This window comes from Taudactylus pleione, unplaced genomic scaffold (genome assembly GCF_031769625.1).
Source record: "Taudactylus pleione unplaced genomic scaffold, aTauple2 ptg000977l, whole genome shotgun sequence".
NCBI classification, from domain to species: Eukaryota; Metazoa; Chordata; class Amphibia; order Anura; family Myobatrachidae; genus Taudactylus; species Taudactylus pleione.
The window spans coordinates 223,103-240,748 of NW_028285378.1; the positions used below are offsets into that span (position 1 = coordinate 223,103).

The 17,646-nt window shown below is 47.5% G+C and overlaps 1 protein-coding gene across 1 annotated transcript in view; it reads right to left on the reverse strand.

The window, feature by feature from the left end:
- Positions 1–17,646, reverse strand: part of HSPBAP1 (HSPB1 associated protein 1) — a 170,011-nt gene that overhangs the window by 27,268 nt on the left and 125,097 nt on the right. The window lies entirely within an intron of this gene.

Below are 17,646 nucleotides of genomic sequence, written 5' to 3' on the forward strand. Positions count from 1 at the left end.
TAAATTGCATAAAAACCTTCAAAAGAGACTGAGGGTCACAGCAGGCAGCCATTTTATTCTGACCAGAATCAGTCTGTGATATAAATGTCTGATATCACAGAAATGGTGTTCTGTGACTTGCCTGTAGGCTGAAGTGATGCTTCTTACAGCATTGAGCTCACTTTATAATGCAGCACAGATGATATAGTACAATACAGTACAAAATACAAATACATGTTTACTCTAATGTTCACGATGTTATCTCACATTTCTGTGTCAGTTTTGCTTATTGTATACACAAGCTTCACACAGCACTGTGACCTCTTTCCAGGACTGAGATTGGTATTTAAATAGAAAATATGTGCGTGTAATGAATGAATGTTAACTCCATATAATTAATGCTAGAATGCTTTACTTTAAATCTAGAAATAAATGGGCTAAATGTAATAGGGTGCGAGTTAATGTGCGAATACAAAGTTTGTACTGAAACCCGCACTATGCAATGGAGTGTGAGTTGGAAGGTGCGAGTATGTCAGAGATGCGAGTTCATGCAAGTTTTTTGGGGTGAAAACTCGCAAATTGTAATTAGAGTTTTATTACAAGGTGCGAGTTTTGCAGAAGCCTACACAGATCACTAAGATTTATTTATTAACAGTTTCTTATATAGCAGAGCAAATTCCGTTGCGCTTTAAGATCCGTGTAGGCTTCTCTGTAAAAAGGCAATGAGAGGGTTACAATTAAAAATAAATAAATAAATGATGCAAGGTCATCCCCCCTCCCCAAAACCACAAACAGCACTGGGCTGTGTGAGCCGGTCCTGGTTGTGAAAATACAGGACCGGCTACCCCGTATTATCATCAGCCTGCACCAGGCTCTGTGAGCCAGTCCTTGTTGTGGAAATACGAGGGACAAAATGAGTAGGGGTCCCCCATATTATCCACATTCAGCACCGGACTCCAACGGGGATGTAATGCCACAGCCGGGAGACACGCTTCACGGGGTTCCCCGGCCAAAGCATTATTAACCTCACTCTAGTCAGTCCAGGCATCGCTGGGGAGGTGGGGACCCCTGGAATAAGGGGGTCCCCCCTCTCCAGGCTATCCCAGGACGGGGCTGATAGCCCGAGCCTATCCTCCGCACTCCTGGGCAGTGGGTGCAGAGTTGATTGATTAAAAAATAGTCAGAACAATATTGTCCTTTACAGGAGAACTAGAGATCCCAGCAAGCCCCTCCAGCATGCTGCTACTTGGTATATCACAAGTATCAACATGCGGGGCATTAAGGGCTCACTGTTACCTCTAGTTCACCTGCAAAAGAAATATAAAAAAAAGTGACAAGACACACACTGTAGAAGTCAAGGGGGGAACCGCTCATTGGCTGAGAGACGGGGGCTCGCCTCTCTCAGCCAATAAACGTTTAGCCAATGAATTTCTACAGGAAATGTAGCGGCATTCCTTAGAGGACGGTACACTGTCTGGTGGGTCCCGCGTTCTCTTTTATTTGTCTTAAGACGACAAAGGATGCCTACAGGGAATAATATAATAATGGGAGCGCTTTTATACAGCTGCTGGTTTGAAAAGTAATAAACAATTTATTGAACAATCAGTCAAATACATTAAAATAATGCTATACCATGGTACGCAGATGGAAGTAAAATATAAGGCCTATGGCCACAATAATATTGATACAATATTGCACGGATCCGACAAAGCATGAAAATGGAAGATAAAGATATTGACAGGTTAACTTAATAAGCATGAATTAGCAGCAAAGCATGAAAATAGGCTTAGAAAAAAGTCCAGTCACAGCAGATGTTAATGCAGATAAGCAGGTTTGAGTTATTGATGTTGGTCCTCTGATGAAACCGCTGTGTCATAGGGCGGAGAAAAGAGTCAGTAGACTCATGGAACGTGATGCCAGAAGCCCCGAAACCGGAAGTGACGTATCACATGATCCCTAGAGTCTCCTGACACACTGCAGTATTGTGGCCAGCCAGAAGTGCCGCGGATTGGGAGTAGAGGTCCCTCTGCCTCGGACCCCAGCACCTCCAGACCACACGGTACATACAGCGGAATTACCTTGGTGCCAATATAAAAGCTTCTGCGTGCAGTACACAGCAACAAATAAGAGACCCAGTGTCATCCCCTATTCAGGGTAGAGGTAAGAACTATCTGGTCAGAGGTGCTTTTGGAATATGAAAACCTGCTGGATGGTAGTATACCTTACTTGTCATATCAATATTTTCATTGACTGAACTTCCTTTATATGATACCACTAACCTCCATGCTTTGCTGCAGTGGCATAACTAGGGGCGAGTCAAGCGGGGCTCATGCCCTGGGCACCATCGGCGCCGCCTATGTGGTCCAGGACACAGGTGGTCAGTGTAGTGCGGACCGCATGGAGTGCAGTCCGCACTACACAATAACAAACACAGCCGCCGGCTAGTACACTCATACTACCCGGCGGCAGTGTGTTTGTTTTGGCAGCCAGCCAATGAGAGTCAGATAGACTCCAATTGACTGCTTACTCATGAGCTCCATCTTCCAGCTCCCGCAGTGGGTGATGGACCTCTCTCCCATAATGCAGAGCGGGCCAGCCCGGGAGGACTGAGGAGAGGACAACGGGGATGGGCGCAGGAGCGGGGATTCAGGCAAGTGTTTTTTTTTTACGTGTATGTCTTTGTCTGGCACTGCTGGGGGGAGGCTACTACTGGGGCCACTATATAAGGGAAACTGCATAGGGGGGGACCACTACTGGGGGCTCTATATAAAGGAATTATATATGTACTGCTGCGCTACTGAAACAAAATATCTATACGATAAAGCAGCTCACTTTGTAAATGGAGACAAAGTATAAAAAGAAGAAAGGAGCGCTTGGAATAATGGATTAAAATGAAACTTATGTGTAGCGCGATTCCTGTAAAGAAAAGGGTGATTAATAGGTTTATAAGCTCTTTTAGCACAGTTAATATCTTTAAAGTGCGTTGCTTGTGGGTTCCAAGATTGCCAGTAGCAAAGTGTTGACCGGGTGGCTGCAGATAGAACTAACTAGCTAGCCCTGTTACTGCCTACCTTCCATGTGTGGTCTTCCCCGCGGCTGTCTGGTTCCCTCTGATACTTCGCTGGTGTATGCGATAATTTTCCGCTGGGGGACTACTACTGGGGGCATTATATAAGGGGCACTACTGGGGGCACTGCATAGGGAGGACTTCTACTGGGGGCACTATATAAGGGGGACCACTACTGGGGCACTGCATAGGGGGGTCTACTACTGGGGCACTGCATAGGAAGGACCACTACTGGGGGCACTGTATAAGGGGCACTACTGGGAACACTGCATAGGGGTGACCACTACTGGGGACACTACTACTGAGGCATCCTATAAGGGTCACTGCATAAGGGAGGCCACTACAGGGGGCACTGTATAAAGGGCACTACTGGGAGCACTGCATAGGGGGGCCACTACTGGGGGCAGCGTATATGGGGCATTGCTGGGGGCACTGCATAAGGGGCACTACTGGGAGCACTTATAAGGGCAACCACGGCCGGGGGCACTGTATAAGGGGCACTACTGGGAGCACTGCATTAGGGTGACCACTACTGGGGACACTACTACTGGGGCACCCTATAAGGGTCACTGCATAGGGGGGACCACTACTGGTGGCACTGTATAAAGGGCACTACTGGGAGCACTGCAAAGGGGGGATACTACTGGGGGCATTGCATAGGGGGACCACTACTAGCGGCACCGTATAAGGCGTATTACTGGGGGCACTGTATAAGGGTGCATTACTGTGGGCACTGTATAAGGGACACTACTACAGGGGGCACTATTACAGTGGTCATTGCAAAAGGGGCACTACTACTTGGGGCTTTAAGGTGCATATGGAATGGAAAGGAATGTTCCCTGAGTGACGAGAAACGGTGGTGAGTCATGTTGCCACGCCCCCATTGTCCAGTGGGCACCCCTTTTGACATGTGGTCACGCCCACTTTTCCGCTGCACGCACCTACTTGTGGGCTCCATTTTTTTTTTAACTTGCCCTGGGCTCCAAATACCCTAGTTACGCCACTGCTTTGTTGCTAATTAACATTAATAACTCAAACCTGCTTGTCTACATTAATATCTGCTGTGACTGGACTTTTGTTCTAAGACCTATTTTCATGCTTTGCTGCTAATTTATGCTTATTAATTGTGTTAACCTATCAATATCTATATCTTCCATTTTTATGCTTTTATTCGGATCCGTGCAATATTGTATCAATATTATCATGGCCATAGGCCTTATTTTTTACTTCCAACAACGTACCATGGTATAGCATTATTTTAATGTATTTGACCGATTGTTGAATAAATTATTTATTACTTTTCAAACCAGCAGCTAGATAAAAGCGCACCAATTATTTTTTCTATTATATATATTTTGGGGTGGAGTTCCAGATTTTTTTATTTTTTTTTTACAGATCCCGATTGTGGAATCTACTGGACAAAGGGACAGACGGCGCTAGGGACAAGTTAAGTATGTAGTGTGAGTGATTGAGTGTGTAATAAAAATATACAACATTGCTTTCTAGACACAGAAGCCTACACATCTTCTGCTATAGACACTGTTTCTCAAGCTAAACTTGCTAGCCTGAAGCAGGTCTATTATTTTGTAATTATTTTTATAAGTTTAATTTAACTAGTTATGTGCGAGTTAACAACGCACATCCTATTACATTGAGCAAGTTGTATGTTTTCCATGGGAAAACATCTGGATGCGACTTTGCACCAGGTGAGTAGTACTGGCCAGCAGCTCGCACCAATGGGTTCTGCTACCCACAACAATACTGAATGAAAAGAAAAAGAAGTGTGAGCGCAAGGTCAGAAACAGTGGATCAGCAAAAATTAATTTATTGACAATATATTAGGTAAGTCTATAACAAATCTCAAATATACAAAAATAATTCCAGATTTGCACAATGTAAAAACAGTAGATGATTACTCAGTCCACTTGAAATATAGGACCTGATTCAGAACCGCTCGCTAGATGCGTACGCTTGCTCGATGCGTATGCAAATTCGGCTAAATGACGGCAAGGCAGGCAATCGCACGGCAAGGCACAAGCATGCCCACTATGTCTTGGCGTGCGATCACCCTGTGTATGCAGACACCCACCAGCCTGTCTTAAGACACCCACTTGCGTACGTCATCTCCAGGAAGTGTATGCAACCATCGGTACATTGAGGACCATTGGAAGCGAATGCAGCGCATGTGGTGGACTATACCCTGCCGCAAGCACTTCAGGGTGAAATACCACCAAGTGACGCTGCCTCTTAATTGTGCACGCCTCTGAAACGGCGTTGACGCTCAGGCACGCCTGCGTTCGCATCTCCACACCCCCGTTTCTAGCGCCCAGCCCCTGTCACCACCCACAAACGGCTTCTCCTGTCACTCACTCTGCTGGGCAGTCTATGCGCAGCGAACGAACGCTTCCCGATCTCTCACACTGGTTTGCGCACTGCGATGCATACGCATTCGCACAATGCGAACCACCGGCAGCTACGAGCGAACACATCCTAGCGAGCAAGTCTGAATCAGGTCCATAGTCTTCTGTAAAGATGACTCTATTGCACCATGTATTGATAGTACCGATTCTTAAATAGGTAAAAATGTAAAAGTAAATTGGCAATAAAGAATGTATAGGCTGTAGCTCTTACCATACTCTGTTCTTTATAGATGTAAACTAGGCTGTATTATGTCCCAATTCAAGGTGAACACGTAGATATAACAAGCTAGTAGGTGCTAGCATACCATGATGCCATGTGTATGCTTGCACTACGGACAGCCGGCTTGAGTCCCATAGATATCCTGCCGTGGTCACTGATGTTGGTCCCGTGTAGTCTGTGGGCTCGTGCCTCTATGCCAAGCTGGTAGTGCTCTCTCGAATGGCTTAAAGCTGTTTGTCAGTAAGCCGGCTTCAGGGTAAACATCCCAAACATATGACCAGTGGCAGTGTGCAGCGTCTAGCACATCCGGATACCGCAGCCCAGCAAGGGCAACGCCGGACGGGCAATGTGTGAGTAGATGGTCCGTTCAAATCCAGATCTCACAGCCCAGCACTGAACAGCACCGTGCAGACTGTAGTGTGGAAGATGGTTCGTTTACGTCCAAGTAGTAACAGCACTAAGCGGGCTATAAAATATTCCGTTCAAGACTCCAATACAATGCTGGTGATTTGGAGATATAACAAAGTGCATAAGTCAATAAAATCAGCATAAAGCTTGACGCGTTTCTCCAGGTCAGATTTCCTCAGTGACCACAGCAGGATATCTATGGGACTCCAGCCAGCTGTCCAAAGTGCAAGCATACACCTGGCATTACGGTATGCAAGCACCTACATCGCAAGCGGGTCGATGTTTGGCTGTGCGCACAAGCAGCGGCCGCACTGCGCGTGAGCAAGCCCCAGAGCGAGAGAGAAATTCTCTTGCTCCGTGGCTCACTACAAAAGGGGCGGCTGTCGATGTTGATCGACAGCTCGACCCGTTTTGTAGGCGTGGGGTGGCTTCACAAACGGAGGCGTTCCCAAACGTACGCCTGCCGTTTGTGGGCGGCCCCGCTGACATCACCAGTAATGTCAGTGGCAGAGCTTCCGGCTCTATTAGAGCCGAAAGCTCTCCCATCCTATGGACTCGTCGAAAATCAGGCAATTGGCCCACAATCGTGCAAGTGTATCGCCAGCAAAACCTTATATATTCATTTTCAATAAATTAAGTTTTGCAAATCCACTGTTTCTGACCTAGCGCTCACACTTCTTTTCCTTTTCATTCTTTATGTTCAAAACCATTTAAGGTTACTTATTGTGAATTTGTTCATAAATTTGTCTTTTGAACCACAATATTTACAAACAAATGTAAGTATTGTGAATTTGGCCCTACATGTTATGTCTTCACAAATCACTTTAATCAAATTATACATCCAGTCCCAAATATTCTGAGGTTTGTAGTTCCACAACAACTATTAGTAGCATATCAAGTTTTGCAGATTAACAAGAAGCTAAATTTAGGGTAGGAAGAACTACAAATGGAGGTGCAGGTATGAAGAGACTGATATTTCCAACCTATCTGATATTTGAGAAACTAGCCGAAATGGGTACAGCGAGAAAGGGTGGAGGTGGGGAATTGCAGCACAACTGGGTGGCTTTTAAGCCTCAGAGTTCATGTATAGGCATAGCTCATGTCTTGGGCCCAGTGGGCACTAAGGGGACCAAATTAACATAAAATACTTTATTTATTGTTTTGACAAATGGAGCAGGCAGGTACCCAAACCAGTATAGTGCCTACGCCTCATGAGGTACTGACTAAAGGCCCCCATACATCAGCGATGGATCACCACGTTGCAGCGATCCAAAGATGCCGGGTTGGAGGACCGGTGAAATTCAACATGTTGGATTTCACAGATATGCCGATCACGATCAAAATATCATTGTGGTTGGCAAATCTGTGAAATTTAAGATGGTGTATTTCACCAATCCTCCAACATTGAAGGCTGCTGGTCGGCGTTTCTGATCCGATCGCAGGATCATTCAATCAGTCATTAGATGTATGGGGGACTTAAACTGTGAGAATTATTGTTTTCAGATATTATCTGCACAGCTTAGTGGAAATGGCCCATTTGCTAGATGAAATGGTAATCAGACAATGACTCACACATTTTTCTTTCACCTGAAATAAAAGTAAATCAGGCTGGAAACATGCAGTCCTCATACTCAGCACTACTCTTTAAAACAGCATGTTCCATTTCATAGAGGGGATTATACATCACATCTAAGCATATATTGGTGCCAGATCGTTTTGTTCTACCAATCCCGAGTGGCAGGTATAATCCAACAATGCAGGTCCTCATTAACCACCCAGCTATTTGTATAAGAGAGCAGTACTAAAAAGCTCTAACACAATGTAACCAGATTTAGCCATGTCAGTAATTAAGGGGGAAGGGTTCACTCTCTGCAAAAGTAGCCTCCAGAAACAACTGATCTTTTGAAATAAAATAAGAAACCCTTGAGCAGGTGAGACTAACAACTAACCACCTTTTCCTTCTGCTGAGACCAAGATCCACAATACTCTGGCTTGGTTGTAGAGGGTTAAGCCACCAGATGAAATCACTGCAGAATTAGGGCAGATTTATGCTTTCCTTTTATTGTGTTTAATGGACAGTATATACTGCTAGTCCCAATTTTCTGAGGTACCCGAGCACAATGAGATTATATGACTAGAAGTAAGCACAGCGTTCTATGCCAGATCCCTGTTCTCATCATCTCATCGGCAATTCTGCTGCTTCCCAGGCAGTGGGAACAAAAAGCCACTTTAACTTTATTACCATCAAATGAGAGCAGATCCTCCCTGACAAACTCACAAAGCCAATTCCGGCGGCACTTTCTGACATGCTGCGATTCCTGCTGTGAAAAGCTGTCAGACTGACCAGCAAGGAACACTGCCGCCGTCTACAGGAACTCTCTTATCAGATAACAGATGAAGACCACTATGTAAGGGACCACTCACCCATCAAAGGACAACTTTGTTTTTTAGGGTGGATTTATATTACTACTACTTTATGAGCTAAAATCCCAGAAGTAGGGTCAGATAAAAATAGCATCGATGTTCATATAATGCTATATGCATAAAATACTTTTTTTTTTTTTTTTTAAGTCCACTACAATGAAAATTATAAAAAGTGATTTTAAAACTCTACATATAAAAAATGTGTGCGCACGATAATAAATGTGTTGGTTCATAGAATGGTAACGCCGTATAATTAATGGTATATTTCTTTATTTTGTGGAATTATTATGTCTAATTCCATTAAAATTCTGTATAGTGAATTGGACCTAAAATCTGTCATCTTGAAGATATTTAGGGGCATATTTAGTAAGCAGTGGATTTACAAACCCTCACAATTTACAGATTCTGCCTGCCAGATTTAAAAGGGCAACAATAGTAAATGCAAAATCAAACTGGTTTTTCATTAAGTATTATTGCCCTTTTAAATCTGTCATGCAAAATCTGTAAATATCATGGGTCTTGTAAATCCACTGCTTAGTAAATATGGCCCCTAAAAATAAATTTAAATATTGTGAATTTGGCCGTATGTGGCTCCTTCACAAATCGCATAATGAAAAATGCCCACATTATATTGTTAATTTTTATGTCGATTCATAAATGGATAAAACGAGAATGAGAAGTTTACAAAGTAAGTGACTGGCACACATCCTCCAGCTAATGCATTAAATAGTATTGTAGGTAATATCATTCTGATTTGGACATTTATAAAGTACAGGGAGGGGGGACTGACACATGTTAATAGTCTTTTCTGGATGTCCCAGTGTAAGTTGAGTGTTGAAGTGGATGGATTTACCTGGCATAAGGTGGGCTCAACATTACTCTTCGCTGCAGCAATACCTGCACATTCACTACTCCTATACAGAAGGTAGTATCATCAGGGGGTGTGCTGTAGGGGTGGGACCACTCATATTCAGGTAAAGGGGTTCCAGATTAATTTAAAAAAATGTGTTTTTATCAAGTGAAACTATTTTCTCATCGTAAAATCTCTTCCTCGGAATCCATCTGGGGATCTCATTACTTCTGGGTTATGTATAGTGAGCTGTGGAGTCAGGTACTAACTAATTAAGAGGCTCCCACCCCCTATATAACCCCTCCCCTTCCACTAGAACCTCAGTCTATGTTTAACAAAGCCAGCCAAAGACCCACGGAAGAACTGAGGAAAACGAGAAAGCCAACAGGTAACTAGTATGAAACCAAACAAGGGAGAGAGCTCCCAGCATTCCCCAGATGGACTCCAAGAAAGATTTTATGGTTAGTAAAAATCATATTTCCTTTATCATCTATCTGGGGGATGCCATTACCTCTGAGATATACCAAATCAAGCCAATTTATGGGGGGAGCGTCGGAACCGCCCGCCCGAATAAGTTTTCGCCCAACACTGGCGAAAATGTATGGAAGCGGTAACATTTTGTAAAAGTGTGTACGGATGACTAGGTAGATGCTCTGCACAGCTGCTCTACCGAGGCACCATGCTGCACAGCCCAAGAAGCCCTGAAAGTACGAGTTGAGTGGGGAGAATTGAAGCCGGAACCATCACATTTGAAGACAAATATGCCTGCTGGATGGCAGAAGTGACCCATCTAGCGATGGTTCCTTTCGAGGCTGGCCAGCCTCTTTTTGGTGCATCAATCAACACCAACAAAGAATCCACACGCCTCAAAGACGCAGTGCACTCCAAGTAAATGCGTAACGCATGTACCACATCCAACAGTGCTAAAGAAGAAGCTTCACTAGTCACTGAAGCCTGGCGAAAGGCTGGAAGGACGATATCCTGGTTAATGTGGAAAGCTGATACCACTTTCGGGAGAAAGGGAGGTTTAGTGTGCAACACCACCCTATCCCTCATGAGAAGCGGAGGTTTACAAGAAAGAGCGGCTAACTCAGACACTCTTCTGACCGAGGCAATGGGCAAAAGAGAAACAACCCTCAAAGTGAGGTATTGCAATTCTACAGATTCCAATTGCTCAAAAGGTGCCTTTTGAATTGCCTTCAAAACTAAATTCTAGTCCCATGGAAGAATCAGCATAAGGAGGCTGTTTGCGAAGAACCCCTTGCAAGAAAGTTTGAACTTCAGGAATGGTGGCCAATTTCCTTTGAAACAGGATCGACAGGCCCAAAATTTGTCCCTTAAGGGAGGACAATCTAAGACCTATAACCAAACCATCTTGCAGAAAAGACAAGACACTCGGAACCTTCCAGGATTAAACTTGTGTCATTCACACAGAAATATAGATCTTCCATACCAGATGATAAATCTGGGAAGTGACTGGTTTGCGAGACTGTATCATAGCTTTTACAACAGATTCTGAAAACCCTTTGGCCCTCAAGATGTTGGATTCAAGAACCATGCCATCAAAGCTAAGTGAGGCAAATCGGGGTGACGGCATGGACCCTGAAGTAACAGATTTGGATGCAGGGACAGACGATACGGAACTTCTGCCAATTTACTGCAAAGAATTGCGTACCAATGACGGTGTGGCCAGTCTGGAGCCACCAGAATGACCGGCCGTGCCACTGATCGAATCTGCTGAAGAACTCTTTGTAACATTACCAGAGGAGGAAAGATGTATCCCAGTCAGAACACCGAAGGTGCTGTCATGGCATCCACCAGGGATGCCTGAGGATCCCAGGACCAAGATCTGTATCTTGGAAGTTTCCTGTTGAGATGGGAAGCCATTAGATCTATGGGGGTCATTCAGACCCACTTGTGAGCGGCAGTACGCTCGCAAGTGGGTCGATGTTCCCCACTGCGCATGCACACGACGGAGGGAGCTCCGTCGTGCGCATGCGCGAGACCCGGCGAGCGAAGGACTTTCCATCGCTCCGGGTCTCGCACCAAAGGGGGCGTGCTGTCGACGTTGATTGACAGCACGCCCCCTTTGGTGGGCGTTCCGGGGGCGTGCCTGCCAGACGGAGGCGTTCCTATGGGAACGCCTACCGTCTGAAGCCGGCCCCACTGACATCACTAGTGATGTCAGTGGGAGTGATTTTGGCTCTGATAGAGCCAAAATCACTCCTGGCCTTGCGGTTGAGAAACCCGACCACAGGGTTTCACTTGCAAGTCCGATGGTCGCGATGGTCAAGACCATCGCGACCATCTTGTTGGACGCTCGTATATGCTGTGGGTGGTGACCCACAGCTATACGAGCGTCCAGGAGAACGCTCCATTTTAATGGAGGTGGGCCCTGATTCAGAGCGAGCGCTCTGGTCAGAGCGTCCGGCTCTGAATCAGGGCCAATGTCTGGTGACCCCCATCTGGAAGCTATTTCTGCAAACACTTCCTGGTGTAATTCCCATTCCCCTGGAAGCACACTGTGGCGATTTAAGAAGTCCGCCTCCAAGTTGTCCACCCATGGAATGTAAACTGCCGAAATAGCTGGAACTCAACTTTCTGCCCAATGAAGGATGCGAAAACCTCCCTCATTGCTCACCAGCTTCGTGCATCACCCTGCTTGTTTATATAAGCAACTGCCGTGGCATTGTCTGATTGGATTTACACTGGTAAGACTCCTTAGATGGGATTGAGCCTAAACCAATGCATACCGAAATTACCCTTAATTCCAGTATATTGATGGAAAGAGAAGCTTCCTGGATGGACCAAAGACCCTGTAGGTGCATGTCTAGAATCACCGCCCCCCCAGCCTGTTAGGCTGGCATCTGTGGTGACAAGGATTCAATACATTACTGACAACTGGCAACCCCTGTTCAGATTTGCATCCCACAGCCACCATAGGAGTGCCTGACTGGTCTGCAGAGATAATCTGAACATCTGCCTGCTTAATCGAGGCTCTGACCTTACCATCGATGAAGCAATTGGTTTTGCAGTGAGGACTGAGATATGAGGCATCTGTAAAATCATCCTCATTTTGGATTGAAGATCCTGAATCTTTGCCTGCGGAAGAAAGACTCTGTGACACTGGGTGCCGAAGACCCAAAAATACAATCCTCTGAGATGGAATTAAATTTGACCTAGGAAAACGGATGATCCACCCATATCTCTGGAGTATGCCTATGATAATCTGAAGATGTTGTTGCAATAGGGTTATTGAAGGTGCCCTTAGCAACAAATCGTCCAGATAACCCAACCCATTGACCCGCCACTCATGAGTAGGGAGATCATGTGTGCCCTAACCTTTGTAAAGACTCTGGGAGCGGTGAACAAACCGAATGGCAGAGCCTGGAACTGAAAATGTCGATGCCCCACTGCTAACCGGAGAAGATGTTGATGACCCCTCCATATAGGAATATGCAGGTAGGCATCCTTGATATCTATGGAGACCAGAAATTCCCCTTCTTCCATGGAACAAATAATGGACTTTATTGACTCATCTTGAATTTTACCAAGTGGAGATAAGGATTTAAACCCTTGATGTTGAGAATGGGACGAAACGACCAGTCTGGTTTGTCTACTAAGAAAATACTGACATAAAACCCCAAGCCCTAGCTGTAGTACCGGAACCAGAATAATTATTCCGGAATCAGAGAGTGCAGAAAGTGCCTGTCACGTGAGTAGTAATGCCCGGCTGCTCTGCTAAAGCAGCGTGCTAGGAAGCAATAATACAGCAAATAAAGGTTTTTATATGTACCAAGCTTACCTTTTTGCCAGCAGCCCTCTCAGATTTGTGGCTGGTATGGAGAGAGTCCCAAGGACTATGTAGCTTGGTGACTCTTTCAGAGTGGGATACAGGGTTCACACAAAACCTATATTTGTACCTAAAGGTGCGTACACACTTGCCGATATTTTGAACAACCGAACGATATTGTTATCATTCACTATATCGGCCAAGTGTGTACGCTAAAAATGATGAATGATAACGACGAACAACAACAACGCGCACTCCTGCGGGTCGTTGGTCATTGTTGAACATGCAGGCCAACCTGACGATATTATCAGGTTATTGCATGTTCAGGGATGAGGGAGGGTGCCTGGCACTGAACGATATCGTTCATGATATCGGTCAGTGTGTGTGCTCAACGTCGTTAACGACATTGAGTACACCCCTGCCGGGGACACACTAGACTATATCGTTCATGGAGCGAATCGTCTAGTGTGTACGCACCTTGACTCCCACTCTGCTAGTGCTTGTCGCCTGTCAGGGACTAACCACCCAAAGCAAAAAAGGTTTAATTTCTTTATTTTCCTAACTAAAAGGGCTAGGACCTATCTAGTGGCTTACTCCAACACACTAAAAATATGAGATATGGTAAGAACTTACCCTTGTTATCTCTATTTCTACGAAGTCCATAGGGTTCCACAGGATACCTTGGGGTATAGGTGTGACGTCAGTCGCAGGGCACCAAAGAGTTAAGCTTTCAGCCTCCCAGGATGCACTAGGTCCTCCTCCTATACCCCGCCCCCGAGCCAAGGCACCTCAGTTAGTTACCAAGCCATAGGCCGGAGGAGGAGAAGGAAGAGAGAGAACAAAGATCTGGACACATACAAGAATCACATTCTCACCAGAGGGAGACGGAAAACCGGTGACCAGAGCAAAGCCCATCTGCAGCACAGGTGCGACAGGGCGGGAGTCCTGTGGAACCCTATGGACTTCGTAGAAATAGAGATAACAAGGGTAAGTTCTTACCATATCTCATATTTTCTACTTCAGGGTCCATAGGGTATCCACAGGATACCTTGGGGATGTCCCAAAGCAGTATCCTTCAAGGGTGGGGACGCTCCTGTGCAGAAAGGAGAATCCGCCGCCCGAAGGAAGCATCCTGAGAGGCGAAGGTGTCAAACCTGTAATACCTCACGAAGGTATGGACAGAGGACCACGTAGCAGCCTTGCAGATCTGGACTGCAGAGGCACCACGTCGAGCTGCCCACGAAGGACCCACAGACCTAGTGGAATGAGCCTTCAGAGAAGGAGGAACCGGTAGGCCTTCATGAAGATAAGCTTCAGAAATAGCCATACGGATCCAGGCTGCCAAAGTTTGCTTTGAAGCAGGCCAACCCTTTTTACGGAAGCCATAGAGGACAAACAAAGCGTCCGACTTCCTAAACGAAGAAGTGCGGTCAACATAAGTCCTTAAGGCCCGCACAACATCCAAAGAGGCCTCACCCACGGAAAGACCCGGTGAGTTAAAGGCCGGAACAACGATTTCCTCGTTAACATGAAACTGGGAAACAACTTTGGGAAGAAACTTGGGCCGAGTGCGGAGTACTGCCCTGTTCCCATGAAAAACCAAGAAAGGGGGTCTACAAGAAAGAGCCCCTAACTCAGAAACACGTCTGGCCGAAGCAATAGCCAGAAGGAAAACAGTCTTAGCTGTTAGCCATTTAAGATCCACTGATCCCAGTGGTTCAAACGGCGGTCCTTGGAGAGCCCTCAGGACCACAGCCAAATCCCAAGGCGCCACAGGTGGAACAAAGGGCGGCTGAATGCGGACAACACCTTGCATAAAGGTGCGCACATCCGGGATTGTAGCAATCCTACGGTGAAACCAGACAGATAGGGCCGAAACCTGTACCTTCAAAGAAGCAAGGCGAAGCCCATGATCTAGTCCCGCTTGCAGGAAGGCGAGAATCCGAGACAGACGAAACTCTCGCGGTGCATAACCTCTCGGTCGACACCACTGGAAGAACGTATGCCACACGCGATGGTATATCCTCGCGGAAGACGGTTTCCGAGCTCGCAACATGGTACGCACCACAGAGCTTGAAAACCCCCGGGACCTCAGCATGGCCCTCTCAACAGCCACGCCGTCAAAGACAGCCGAGTCAGGTCCGGGTGACGACAAGCACCCTGAGACAGGAGGTCCGGTCGTAGCGGCAACCGCAGAGGACTGTCCACGGACAGACCCTGAAGGTCTGAGAACCAGTGCCGTCTGGGCCACGCGGGAGCTATCAACAGGAGCGTCCCTCCTTCCTGTTTGAATTTCCGGATTACCCGTGGAAGAAGGGAGACCGGAGGGAACAGGTATGCGAACCGGAACGTCCACCGGACGGACAGAGCATCCACCAGAGACGCCCCTTCGTCTCTTGTGCGAGACCCATACACCGGCAACTTGTTGTTGTGCCGGGATGCCATGAGGTCGATCTCTGGAAGACCCCATCTGTCCACCAGTAGTTGAAAAACGTCCGGGTGCAGGGACCATTCCCCCGGATGAACGTTCTGGCGACTTAGAAAGTCCGCCTCCCAATTGAGCACTCCCGGGATGAAGACCGCTGATATGGCCGGAAGATTGCGCTCCGCCCAAACCAGGATCCGAGACACCTCTACGAGAGCCGCCCGGCTTCGGGTTCCTCCTTGCCTGTTTATGTAGGCCACGGTGGTAGCGTTGTCCGACTGAACCTGTACCGGGTGACCCTGGAGAAACCGATGTGCCTGCTGGAGAGCATTGAAGACCGCACGGAGTTCCAAGATATTGATTGGAAGCTCCGCTTCTGTCGGCGTCCACCTGCCCTGGAACAGATGTGGACCCGAAACTGCTCCCCAGCCCCGAAGACTGGCGTCCGTTGTCAACAGGACCCAATTTGGAACCCAGAACGGACGTCCCTCGCTGAGGTGGGACGTCTGTAACCACCAAGCAAGGGACAGACGAACCTCCGGGGTGAACACAATCGTCTGGGACTTCAGAGACTGAGGCAGCCCGTTCCACTTTGACAGGATCAGGTGCTGCAGAGGTCTGGAGTGAAACTGGGCATATTCCACCATGTCGAACACCGACACCATGGAGCCCAGTAACCTCATCGCCGAGTGTAGAGACACCCGGCGGCTGTGCAGACAACTGCGCATCCTTGACTGTAAAGCAGAGATCTTTTCCTCCATCACGAAGATCTTTTGCTGTCCCGAGTCCAATAAGGCTCCAAGATGCAGAATCCTCCGAGACGGGATTAGAGTGGACTTCTGCCAGTTGATTAGCCAGCCGTGCCGTTGCAGCAGGGCAATGGTCAGGTCCAAGTGGCGTAACAGGAGCTCTGGAGATCCCGCCACCAATAACAGGTCGTCCAAGTACGGCAACATGCGGACTCCCTGCAGCCGCAGAGAAGCCGCCATGACCGCCATCACCTTGGTGAAAACACGTGGTGCTGTCGCCAGGCAAAAGGTAACGCCCGAAACTGGAAGTGGTCGCTGCGGATTGCAAACCTGAGGAACTGTTGATGGCGCAAAAGAATAGGGACATGCAGGTAAGCGTCCTGTATGTCCAATGACACCATGTAGTCCCCAGGTTTCAGCGCCAGAATGATGGACCGTAGGGTCTCCATCCGAAACTTCGGTACCCGCAAAGACTTGTTGAGTGTTTTGAGGTTGAGAATCGGACGAAAAGACCCATTGGGTTTCTGTACCAAAAAAAGATTTGAGTAGAAACCCTGGCCCCTCTGGAAAAGTTACAGGCAGCGCTAGCACAGTCACATACAATGCAAAGAAAATCAATTCCTGCACTAACAGCGCTGATCACTCAACTACACAGACACAGGGCCTGGTAGGACACAGCGCTGCATACACAGACCTGACCACAGCGGAGGAAAGGTATGCGGGGGGACCCAGACCACGATGCTTCCAATGCAGGCTTCCAGCAGCGTTCACCATGCTTCTGAAAAGATGGCCGCCGAGGAGCAGAGAGAAGGCTGACCTGGGGGAGTAGCGCTGACACAGGGCCAGTCAGCACAGTGCAGAGAGGGCTGTGTGCAGCGGGGGAGGCGCCGGCTGTGAGACAGGGAAGGCGCGCTCCCCTGGCATGCATTTAACCCCTGGGACGCGGCAGCGCTACCGCTCTGCTGCGGTCCGCTGTCCCAGGGGGTAGTGGAAGCGCAGGTTGGTCGCCTGGCTCCACGCTGCAGCCAGTCCCCAGGGAGCCCCCTGCCTGGGGACTTAGGACCATGTGATCAGCGGGGACCCACCGCGGGACCCCGCTGCTTACCTCTGTCCCCCTTGAATCCGGCCATGGTCCGGAACATCTGGGGTCACCGCTAGCTGTGACCCCAGATGCCCACCAGCATCCCCGGATCAGTACCGGCGTTCTGGTACCGGCGGGGTGTAGGGAAGACAGCATGGACGTCAGGACTGACTGTCCATGCTGTTCATCCAGATGTGCAGCCACAGCTGCATGAAGAAAAAGCTTCAGGG